Raw genomic sequence first — 13,053 nt, 5'->3', positions numbered from 1 at the left:
CCCTCTCTCTCCCCTCATTCACCTTTTCCATCTCCTTCTCCCTCCCTCCCTTTCTCCCTACTGCCCTTTCTCCCTCCCTTCCTCTCTCCCTTCCTCCCCCTCTCCCTCCCTTCCTCCCCCTCTCCCTCCCTCCTTCTCTCTCTCCACATCTCCATCTCTCTCTCACCCTCCTTCCTTTCCTCTCTCTCTCTGTACCTCCCCCTTCATCCCCTCCCTCCCTCTCTCCCTCCCCTCTTTCCCTCTCTCTTCCTCTCTTTTGCACTCCCTTCCTCTCTCCCTCCCCTTCCCTCCCTTTGTCTTTCTCCCTCTTACTCCCTCCTTGTCTCCCCCTTCCTTTCTCTCTCCCTCTCTTCCCCCTCTCTGTCCCTCTGTCTCTCTCCATCTCTCTCTCCTTCCCCTCTTCCTCCGTCTCTCCCCTTCCTTTCCTCTCTCCCCCTCCCTCCCTCTCTGTCCCCTTCCTAACTCCTTCTCCCTTCCTCCCCCTCCTTCCTTCTCCCTCTCTTCCTCTCTCTCTCTTTCTCCATTCCCTCCTCTCCCTTCCTTTCTCTCTCTCTCTCCCTCTCCCTCTGTCTCTCCCTCCCTCTCTCTGTCTCCCTTTCTCCTTCTTCCTCCCTCTTTCTCTCCCTCTTAGCCCTCCTTCCTCTCTCCCTCCCTTTCTCCCTCCCCCTGTCTCTTTCTGTAACTCTTTCAGACAAATAAATCAATCTTTTAAAAAGGAAACTGAAAGCAGTGATTTAACCAAGAGATAACTGTGACTTATACTTGCTAACAATAAGGGAAGAACAAAGATTTAAAAGCTGATATCAGTAACTTACAAGACTGCTTCTTGTAACTGTTACATGCATAGATATTAATGTACAATTGTTCACTGTTACAGGTCAAGAGTCTTGGTTATCATCTAATCCTGACTCATTTTACAGATAAAAATGGAGTTCGCTAAGTTTATACAATAGTCTGGGCATAGAATAGGGAAAAATCTAGAATCTAGGCTTTTTGCTTATTTTACAGTCCTAAAAACATTCATATATTTATATTTTAGCCTTATAAAGCCGATGCACTGTTAGAAAGAATGCAGTATTTTAATATTCTGGTGGTGTTTTCACAGTGACAGCCTGCCTCAGATCAGAGACAGAATCTTAAATCTTCGAGTGACTCTTAGGCTTTGTGAGAATCAAGATGTCAGAATTAAAATGCTTGTCTTCTACCACTCATGCTTCAATTATCTCAAACCGGTTGCATTTAAGCAGTGTAGGAACACAAATTGACTAAATTCTCTCCTAATGTAGCTGCCAGAGAAATGACTGGGGGATATTAGGGATCCGTTTTGAGACTCACCTCCTTCACCCTCGTTCTAAAATTTAATTACACAGCATATCTGCTGAATTGATGTGATGAAACTCGAGAGTCGGGGCCCACTTGAATCTGTAAAGAGTCTCTTGGGGTAAGCAATGTCAGAAACAGATGCATTTTAGTTGAATTTCTCTCTCCAGCACCAAGCCTCGCTAAATAGAAGTAGAATTCATAATGTGTGCTGAATAATGGTAAATGTGGATAAAACCATCACCTGCCAAGAAAGACCTAGTAATTAAATTAGGAGAAGTGACTGATTTCGTGGATCTAAAATTAAGTGATTTCTGCTTGCTTAGCCTGCCAAGCTCAGCACTCTGTTTGGGCATCTTGCCTATTGGTCTTCGACCTAGGATGGGAGCATAGAAATTACCTCATCATTCAATTTGAAAAATCCGATTGACCCATCATTTAAGTAGGATGACTTCTGCCTTAGAATTAATCATGGGTCTCCTTTCTAAGTGAGTTTTGACTAGGGTAGTACCTTTAGCTCAGATACTTTTTCACATCACACTTAATTTCAGGGTGATTTTTAGGGGGATAGAAGGGATTCAGAATGTAATATGTGACTAATTTTTAAAGGGATAAACCAGTGCCAAAGGCTTGTGGAACTCGAGTATTTAAAAGCAAAGGAGAAATTGTAGACTCCTATTTCATGCAACTTTCCTAGGAGCTCCACGTTTGGTAAATGCTAGTCCCTCTGGTTTGAATGGGTCCTGACTCTGCCTTGCCTCATCAGTGTCACCTGTAGTGGACATCGTCATGGCCCAGCGTGTACAGCAGCTTTCCCGGTCACGTGACATGAAGGCACCTATTGCTGGAGTGAGGTACTGCTTACCTTCTGGTTAACAGCACCCATTGTTACTTAGTTGTAGAGATGCTGGCTACTGGATCAATATGGCTGATGGGACACATCCTGTGCAGCAGCAAGGCAAACCTGAATACATTTTTATTTATTTGAAAGGGACAATAACAGAGACAGAGACATCCTCCATCCTTTAGTTCACTCTCCAAATGGCTGCAGCAGCCGGAGCTGCGCCGATCCGAAGCCAGGGCCTGAAGCTTCCTCTGGGTCGCCCACACAGGGGTCCAAGTACTTGGGCCATCTTCTGCTGCCTCTCCAGGTTCAGTAGCAGGGAGCTGGATTGGAAGTGGAGAAGCTGGTACTTCAACTGGCACCCACATGGGAGGCTGGCACTGCAGGTGGCAGCCCCATCCACTATACCACACCACTTGCCCCACTTGAAAACATTCTAACTTCCCATTGGTTCATGCTGACACTTGTACTGCAGCCAGTGGTGGGTATTTTATTGATGACATTTTATGCTTTTAGGGAGATAAACAATTCTTTTCAGTTTCTGGCTTCTCTTTCATGAGGAGGTTAGAACACCTGTGATTAGCATTCCTCCATCTCTTGAGTGTTTGGATTTCAGAGACTGAGCCCAGATATAAAGGCTGGGATAAGAGGTCCTGTAAGAGTCCTACATAATTCATTATGGGATCCTGGGGGAATGCCTCCTGGGGTAAGACTTATGAGGAACTTGAATTCACAAAAAATAAGGGAATGTGATCAACTTCACCATTCTCTTCATAAATCACAATCCCAATAACCACATTTCCAGCATGGCTGCACAGTGGGCCTCCTGGGATTGGAGCAATGCACAATGGTTTATAGATGTGGTATTAGTGATTTCCCTGACCCTGACACCTCGGGGAAGCCAAGGAACGGTACCTTTCTTTTTCCCCAGTGGCACGTATCACTTTTCACTGAGCTGGATGAGGAAAGTAGATGTGGTTGTAGTCTTCCTGAGAATGTTGGGAATCCATTACAGCTTGACAGTGAAATTATGGCCATTCTATGCCCCTATATGTTTCTGGTTTTGAAATACTTATATAAATTATTTCTCCCCAAACTCTCTAGAATTTTTTTATCCAGAAGTACTCAAAAATAGTTTTTTAATAGAGCAGGAAGAAAGCATTATACGCAGGGTATTAAAGGATAAACACTGGGCAAGTATGGAAACCTGAAACGACACTGGACAACACTATGGCCCAGGACAAAACACTTGACCCTCTGGTACCTCAGTGTCTCCTGCTATATGCTTTGTATGGGCAACAGCGGTAGCCATTGGTGCATTTTCAAATAGGATTCTGCATCTATGGCTTTGTTTTTAAACTGGCTTATTTATTTCTCAGAGATATTAATGTTTCTTTTAAAGAGATAGTTAATTTTGTGTATTAAAAGTACCCTTCAGAAAAACATCAAACGAGGCTGGTGTTTTGGTGCAGCAGTCTAAACCACTGCTTGAGCCCCACCATCCTATATTGGAATGCTGGTGGGAGATGCAGATGGAGTTCATGGCTTCTGGCTTCAGCCTGGCCCAACCTGGTGACTGCAGCCATTTGGGGAGTGAACCAGTGGATGGAAAATCGTTCTCTGTCTGCCTTTCAAATAAGTCTGTTATATATGCATATGGGAAAAAATTTTACCACTAGAACATTCTGTGTTGTGCCACCCAGACTCTCCTTCAGGAATAAAGGATTTACTGCCCCAGATGCTGGGTATAGCACTAGTGTCCAGACCTTAGCTCTCAACCCTCTTCAAAAATGCCCCTACTGGGGAGAACCACTTTGCCTCCTCATTCTACTCTTTTTTAAATTTTTTTTTTTTATTTGTTTGAGAGAGTTACAGACAGAAGGAGAGACAGAGAGAAAGGTCTTGCATTCAGGTGGTAGATCTGTTTTCAGATTTCTAAGGAATCTCCATCATGCCTGTATCCACATGCCATTCCCTAAACCTTCTCCATGTTAATCCCCATCCTAGAATATGATTCACTGATTGCACAACCTGCAACAGATGGTGCTAATACTCCTTTCTGTACTGGGTCAAGAATTAGTCATCTAAGTTTCTAGGGCAGCGTTCTTTCTGATTTCCAACAATAAAATTCCTTTGATTATCCCGAGGGACTACTTTCTGATGGGGCATTTTATGGTGGCTCGCTCTTTTCTACAACATAACCTGCAGTAAAATAGCATGTCTACCCTTTGAAGATTCATTAAATGCTTTGACTGTTCAAGGAAACTGAGCTTGTTATTCATGCCTGCCTTGGATAAATGCTTATTTAAGAATTCAGTGTTTGTAAATAACACAAGTTCACCAAAATGAGTCTGACAGGTTATTTAAATGGACATTTAGTGTTGTGCAGAGATGGTATTATTTCAATTTTTAGACATTTTATTCATCCTATGAAGTGTCTTTGTTCATAAAAATAGCACAACTTTTAAGCAGACTGTATTTTACCTTTAAAAAGCACATCATTAAATAGAATGTGCTGCAATTTCATTATTTTTACTTCAAAAAGAAGAACTGAGGATCAATATGTGAAAGGAAAGATAGTGGTAGACATTGTTGAATAAATTTAGCTGATGATATTAACCATTAAATTAAAAATGTATAATCAGGAACTGCAAACAGAAGGACTCTCAACAGAGGGATATTTTCTTGCTGAGAATCTCTGAAGAATACTTCAAAGTATATTTAACTCAGTGGTCTCTTCCTGTGAGCAAAGGGATAAATGGACCATGGAGACATGTGTTGTGGAAAACATCAAATATTTCCATATGTAATATTTACCTAACATTTTAATCCTTATATAAGCAAAGAAAAAAATCAATGCACATTGATGACCTAAACTAGAGGTAGAGTAGATTTCTTTTAATGTGAATTAGTATTCAAGCAGCTTCTCCTCTATCAGCCCACCTGATTTCTGGAAGTCTGATAGGATATTCTGGAAGTGGATCGGCTTATCTCTGAGCCTGAAGATAGGGGGCAATTGTGTACCTAGCTAGAAACTGTTGAGTTAAGGAGTAATACACAGATCAAATAAGCACAAGCAAGGCCAACTTGATGAGGCACTTACACTGTTTTGTTGACATGAAAGTTTGCACAGAAATGATGTTGTCCTGTATCACTTGCTTAGGCTCCAGGGGCATATGCAAAGATGTTAGGAAGCCAGTGCAGTAGAAAATCATCTCTATATAAATAGGAAAGGATAATGGAAACTAACATGTTTTGCTTCTCTGTATCTGTACAGTTCTAAACTCTTTTATCTTAAGTAATCTCAATAGAACCCATGGAAGTTTTGAACTGTTGGGCACACTTTACAAAGAAATGATTATCTTAGCCAACATCATACAATTAAGAAAAGGAGGAGGCAGCATTCAAATAAATGTCAGCAAGGCTGAAAGCCTGTATGGATTGTTTCCACCATGCCAATAGGAACGATTTTGTGCCCCTGCCTGGGCTTCTGATATGTCTCTTCTTTTTCTTCCATCGTTCTACTATCTGTACTTCCTTTTCATATATCTTATTTGCTTATTTACTGGGGGGATGGGATCTTAGCTATGAGTAACAAGGATATTTATAATAAGTTAATTGCTATGTAATGTGGGAATAACAGTGCTATATAATACTGAGTTCCAACTCATTGAGCTCCTGTCTCCTTCACAAATAGCAAATGCTCAAGTTAGAGAGGACTATTTAAATTAGAGCAAAAATAACACCAATCTATTACATGGGCTTGGTGTGCTTTTACAAATAAAATATTCAGTAATAAAATAAATCACCACATCTCTGAGATGAATGTGTTATGAGAAAATTGTGCAGGATTAAAGAGATTTGAAATGATATTTAACAATAAAAAATAAAACAGTCTGATGGATCTAGGTCAGTGGTTGTCAGCCTGCGTGCCTGTTCCTACCTACAGGTGATTTGGAAATGTCTGGAGGCAATTTTGGTTGTCACAACTGGAGGGGGTGTGCTGGCATCCAATAAATAGAATATAGGGATTCCATTAAACATGTCACAATACATGAGACAGCAGTCTTCTTCCCCAAGGAATTGACTAGCTAAAAATGTCAGTCGTAGTGCTATTGAGAAACCATGGTCTAGGTGATGTGCAAATGTTAAAAATTGGACCAATCTTTCTCTTAGCATACATCATAGAATCAAAAGTCAAAGGACGTTTTCCTGTCTTAACCCTGTATATTTTTGTTAGAATTTTGATATTTTGCTTATTATGAATTTTTGCACCATTATTTCATTGAAAATGTTTCATAAAGCTGTTATTCATTTGACTATTCAGTTTTGCTCTCATCAATTTTGTGCACAGGGCATATGTTTCACCCATGCCACACCCGTCCTGACTCTTTTAAAATTATAGAAAGAGAACATAATTCTAAATAACATGGTGGTAAAGAATGAGGCTTTAAGGTTTAAATGTTTGGGCTGAAATCATGGTCATACCACTTCCAACCATGTGTCATTGGTAATTTTCTTCCTTTTCCTTCCATCTGTAAAATGCAGAAAGAAGTTCCTGGGTCATATGGTTGGCTCGAGACGCAAATTAAATAGCAAAGAACCGACATACAGTAAACCTACTACAAACATCATTGAAGTAAAGTGATGCATTAGTTGCACTTTCTGATATAATGGATGGGTGAGGAAGAGTGACTCATTGTTTCTTGGTGGGCCAGCAATTTTAAGGAAGAGCATTGTCTGTCCATTCTCCTTCCTTCTGCCTATTTCTGAAAAAGGCTACATTCATGCTCTTTCTTTTTGGTAGTCTTACCTATCCATCTGGCTGCACAACAGAAACTTCTAGTTAGCTAGCACAAGAATCAGCTCTTCCTGCAGTCACAGTACTTTGAATTTCTTCTGGGCTCATTGCCATCTGGAATTAAACAAAAGACAAGCAGACAAACAGATCTTGAAGTTTCCAAGATTCCTTTGTAGCTGAATGTGGCTTATAATAAGTGGTGCTGACCACAGCAGAAGCATGGATATGTGTGAAATTCTAGGAAAGCTGTCTATGGATATAAATTATTTGGGACAAAGATACTTTTTGCTTTCTTTCTCATCTAGTCCGTCACGCCAGTGCGATGTCTGGAGTTGCATCAGTCACAATGAAGCATGAGAACGCTTTGGAAACAGACACTTGGTGTTGGGTAGTGAAATGATCACCAAGTTTCCTGATGTCAACATGGAGTAGCCACATTAGCTGTAACATGCCTATTCTGGATCTCTGTTAAATAAAAGTAAAATAATCTCTTGTCCTTGAAGCCACACATTTGTGACTTTTACTCATAGCCAAATCTAATGCTAACTGACAAAGTTGGCTTTTGATGTGTCATTTTGGAATCTCTGAAAGCTAGCTAGCTGTCTCAAATGATAGCACACATTTTCTAACCAGTATTTGTACGTTCACCAGATTGCATAACTTAGAAATAGCTTTCTCACTGAAGCTTTCCAGGACCTTAGCCCTCATTTTCCCCTTAATTTTTCATGAATATTTAAAGTTATTGTCTTAGTTTTCAGCTTTACCATTGTATAGCTAGAATTTTGCTAGTTGTGAGTACAGATAAGCTGCCTACATTTTTAAAAATTATTCCCAATAACCAGTGGTTGCTTAACAAGGAAATATTTTGCTTTCACATTGAATTCACCTAACCATAAACTGCCTCTCCTGTTTGTGCAAGCTACTCCATCACTATTAATCTAACCTTATTTGAGGAGGCCATTTTTGGATATAAGAAAACACACATTTGTTCTTCAAAGCTTAAATTGTGAAAAGTTGTTCTCAGCTATGGTTGCCAGAGTAAATAATGGGTAATCTCTGAAAAGAGAGGGCAAAGCTGATTTTGATGCCACTAGTACTAAAAATAAATTAAATGGCGCCGGCGCCATGGCTCACTAGGCTAATCCTCCACCTTGCGGCACTGGCACACGGGGTTCTAGTCCTGGTCGGAGCGCCGGATTCTGTCCAGGTTGCCCCTCTTCCAGGCCAGCTCTCTGCTGTTTCCTGGGAGTGCAGTGGAGGATGGCCCAAGTGCTTGGGCCCTGCACCCCGTGGGAGACCAGGATAAGCACCTGGCTCCTGCCTTCGGATCAGCGTGGTGCACTGGCTTCAGCGCGCCAGCCGTGGCAGCCATTGGAGGGTGAACCAACGGCAAAAGGAAGACCTTTCTCTCTGTCTCTCTCACTGTCCACTCTGGCTGTCAAAAAAAATTAATTAAATGGGTAAAATCAAAGTATTATTCAACTGACAGAAAAGTCGTCTTCTTGGGACTTCAGGCTTCTTAAATGTGCATCAGTATTTTCTCTCTCGTGGGTAGGGAGGAGGACAAAAAAGGGAGGGGGGGAGAGAGAGAGAGAGAGAAGGATAGGTAGGCAGGTAGATATTTAGGGATCATACATATCTGTTTCTATTTTCCTTTTCTTGTTTCTTCCTGATGCTAGACCTGAGTCATATTAACTCCAAAATGCCATCTTGGTTCTGGGTTACAAGCCCTGGTGCTGTTCTACTTCTATCAGAACATAAAAAGAAATAATCTTTAACTTAAAAATGAAAACAACTGTAGATATTTTCTGCTTTTATTTACAGCGCTTCACACACAACAGGAATTCATATTGATTGATACAATATTTGGAATGATGACACTAAATACATAAGTAAAACCAGCTGGAGTGAGGGCAATGGCCTGGTAGAAGACCCAGCTTCATGACCGTGAAAGCATTAACTCCAAATTGGAAAATAGAGGTTTCTGGGAATTGAGTTTCTGGGTGGGCGTTTGTGGCAACAGGCAAATTTGGGCTCTTATTCTGTATTCTGGAAGATGAAAAATTTTATTCTCCAAGGCTGTCCTCCCAGTACTTTCTAAAGGCGAATAATTGAATATCCAAAAGCCTAGAAGAGCCAAGCTCAACATCCTCTCTTGGCTTCCATTCTATGGCTTGCTTTCTGCTGAATAAGGCCCACAGAGAATGACTAGATTGTAGTTTATTATGTTGTCCTGATTATGAATCAGTGCAATTTACAAATGTTTTGCATTTGAAACCTGGAGTTGTTTTAGGCTCATTTGCTGACATATGTGAATTCACTAGAAAGGGCCAGGATCAAATGACATCCACCATCTGTGGAGGGTATTATGTCTGGAGCTAAGAACTGGGAATGTAAAGGGGTTTGAAGAGTGGATTGAACCTACTTGAGTACAAAAGCAAAAGCAAATATTACTCTTGTAAAGTCTGTTCAAAATCATTCAATTTTGAATTATATAAATATATACATATACATTGTTGAATTCACGAATTATTGTGCATAAGATAATGTCATCTTTAATCGTGAAAATGTTAAGAACTAAGGTAGTCTTTCATGGTGGTTTTCTCTATAAGCGAAATGAGAGATTGTGAAAAAAAAACAGCATATCTTTTGTTATATTTATAAAATGTTCAAGTTTTTATTTTCAACAAAATATGTTTTCAAACAGGATCTTCTATCATATTCTTTCTTATCAATATTAAGTTATGGTCCATAACTTTCTCAAGGTCAAATAGCTTGTTACTTCCTAATAAAAATGTGTCTCTCTTATTTTAACAGGGGATGGAACGAGTGGTGGGGTGGGAGGGAGAGGAAGATAGGATTATTAGTGGACATATACCAGGCACTGCTACAGAATTTGGATCTACAGCAATGAACAATCAGTAAGACAAACTATATCATTTACATTCTAGTTGAAACACTGGAATGTCATTTACATTCTAATTGGACATACAGAAGAAATATATACATCAGGTGGTGAGAAATGCAACAAAGAAAAACAAGTCAAGGAAACAGAATAGAAAATGTTTTAAGTTGCATATGAGATGATCAAGAAAAGACTCTCTGAGGAGGGCATATTTGGTCAGGACCTGAAATGGGCAATAATTAGCCTAAATAAATTGAAAGAGAGGAGCATTCAGTGCAAAGGCCTTAGAAATGAATGTGCTGTGTGGCCTTGAAGAATAGCCAGGAGGCCAGACAAGTGGTTATGAAGTACTCAAGGGAGAGACTGGAAGGAAAGAGTGTCATATTGGTAGCACTGCACCTTTCAGAACAAAGTAAAAACTTCTGGTTTGTGTGTATGTGTCTGTGTATGCAGTAAATATATAAATGTAAATTATTTAAATGTATAGTCTAATAAATAATTATTTAAGTGTGTAGTCCAGTAGTGTTCAGTAAATTTACATTGTTGTGTATCAGATCTCCAGAATGTTTTCATGTTGCAAAACTAAAACACTGTACCCATTAAACAATAACTTAGCTTTATTCCCTCTGTCCCCTGGTACTTTTCTTTTTTACTTTTAAATATTTATTTTATTTACTCATTTCATTATGCCAAAACAAGAGTGACAGAGAAAGTGACAGAGAGAGAGTTTTTTTCCTCCTCAAACGACAACAGTGGGATCTGGGCCAGACCAACACCCAGAGCTAGGAATTCCATCTGGGTCTCCCAAGGGCGAGGCAGGGACTCAAATACTTAGTCATCATCTCTTGCTTTCCCAGACAGATTAGCAGGAAGCTGGATCAGAACCAGAGCAGCCAGGAGTTGAATTGGCCCTGAGATATGGGATACCAGCATCGGAAGCAGTGGCTTAATCCATTGTACCACAGTACTGGACCCTCTGTTATACTTTCTGACTCTATGATTTTCAATACTTCATATACACAGATGTGGAATCCTATGGCATGTGTATTTTTCTGACTGGCTTAATAATTGTCAGTGGCAGTAAGATTTTTGATTTTTTTTTCTTTTTGTGTCTCATATCCATTACATTTTTTAGGGACTGTAAACTATTTTATCTTGTAAATATCTCTTTAGAAGTTTGCTTTATCCACACAAGAGTTGACTGTCTTTTTATTTTATTTATTTGAAAAACAGAGTTACAGAGAGAGACAGATTGTCCATCTGCTGGTTCACTCCCCAAATGGCTGTAATAGCCAGGGCAGGGCCAGGCCAAAGTCATTAGATAGGAGCTTCATCTGGGTTTCCCATGTCGGTGCAGGGGTCCAAAGCCTTGGGCTATGCTCTGCTGTTTTCCAGGCACATTAGCAGGGAGCTGGATCTGAAGTGGAGCAGCCAGGACTTGAACCAGTACTCATGTAGGATGTTGGTGATACAGGCAGAAAGCAAGCTGGGTTCATGCTGTGTAATGTGCTGCACTGTGGTAGTTGGATCGGGTTTGTAAGTAGGCACTGGGAAAATATGGAAAGATTTAGAGAAGATGAGTGATACAACCCGGACTTTCCTCCATGAAGCCTGCTCTGATAACAGTGCAAGAGGTGAGGGAGAAAATACCCAGTCAGCAGCTTAACCTGTCAGACCACAACACCGGCCCTATTTCTTTCTTCTAAAATGATTTCTATCAGTTCTAATCTTGCTTCTACCACTCTTGTTGCCATGGCTTCTTTATGTACTCCATCGCCTTGTTGACATTCATCACACTTAAAATAAATCATCATTTGTGGAGCTATTTGCTCTTTACCTCTTTGAGTCTATTAACATCTAGCACGGAGCAGGTCATAAAGAAAGCATTATGTAAGAGAAGTCCTCAAAATGTTCATAGAAAATGTGTATTGTGAAAAATAGGCATGGATTTCAATGTTTTTTTTAACACCAAAAGTACCTTATACTTTCATTTTCTGTACTTTTTGAAGTACATTTGCATATATGAATTCTGAGAGTCTATACCCTCTACTTCTACAGTTTCCTCTCATTTATAACTATCTCCCTGAGTAATGGGGCAAACTCTTCTAATAAACTTCAGTAACGCACAGAAAGAGAAAAAGGGGCTTTTAATGGCAAAAGCAATGTCAAGAGGAATACCAATTAATATGCAAACTAGCAATAGAAAACAGACCATATATCATTTTATAGAGAAAGAAAAATACAAGGCAAAGTACAATCAGCAAAGGACCACACTAATACATTAAATAGTACCATCATCAATAGTCTTTACAGAGATGCATACATTTATGATCGTTGAACACAGACACAAGCAGAATTTCAGAACAGATGATTACAAAGAGTTCATGAATGAAATGATATTGGAGCATGTACTTCATTTTTTTTTGTACACTTAAAAAATTTCCCTGACACATAAAAATTACATGTTTATTAGATATCAGGAAGATAAATACAGCCTAAGCAAGGCATCAAGGCAGGAAATGAAAGATTTGCAGACTCAATTTGTAATGAAATAGGTGGACTTAAAGCATGTGTTAAGAATTCTGCAGAAGAGGAGTGGACGATAAGAAAGCAAGCAGGGTTCATGCTGTGTGATGCACTGCGCTATGGTGGTTGGATCAGGTTCATAGTTAGGCACTGGGAAGACGTGGAAAGATTTAGGGAAGATGAGTGATACAACCTGGGCTTTCCTCCATGATACATGCTCTCATAACAGTGCAAGAAGAGAGGGAGAAAATACCCAGACTGTGAAACCATGCTGGTGGTTATTTCAATAATCCCAACAGGAGGTAACAGAGTATGAAAAGTGGCAAGCACGGGTGAGGAAGGACAGTAAGGAAGGGCTGAGAGGGGAGCTCATTTCAGAGGTCCACTTAACCACGTTGTTTGGGCCAACTGTGAGGAACTAGGGAGAGGAAAAGATGCTAGAAAGTGCTAGGGGCTGGCATGGCAGAGACACACCACAGGGAATTGGAAAACTTGGGGAAGAAGGCAAAAGAAGCTGAGAAGGAAACATCATAAATTTGATCTTATAACATGGGCAGCTTCATGAGACATGGAAGATAAGCAGGGACTATGGGAAACCATTGCAGTGGATGGATAGGGATGTGACAACTCATGTTCATGTAATGTAAGCGTGGGGTG

Source organism: Oryctolagus cuniculus, chromosome 9, assembly GCF_051225735.1.
Source record: "Oryctolagus cuniculus isolate XC-2025 breed Fujian yellow rabbit chromosome 9, ASM5122573v1, whole genome shotgun sequence".
NCBI lineage: Eukaryota > Metazoa > Chordata > Mammalia > Lagomorpha > Leporidae > Oryctolagus > Oryctolagus cuniculus.
This window is presented reverse-complemented; position numbering follows the sequence as displayed.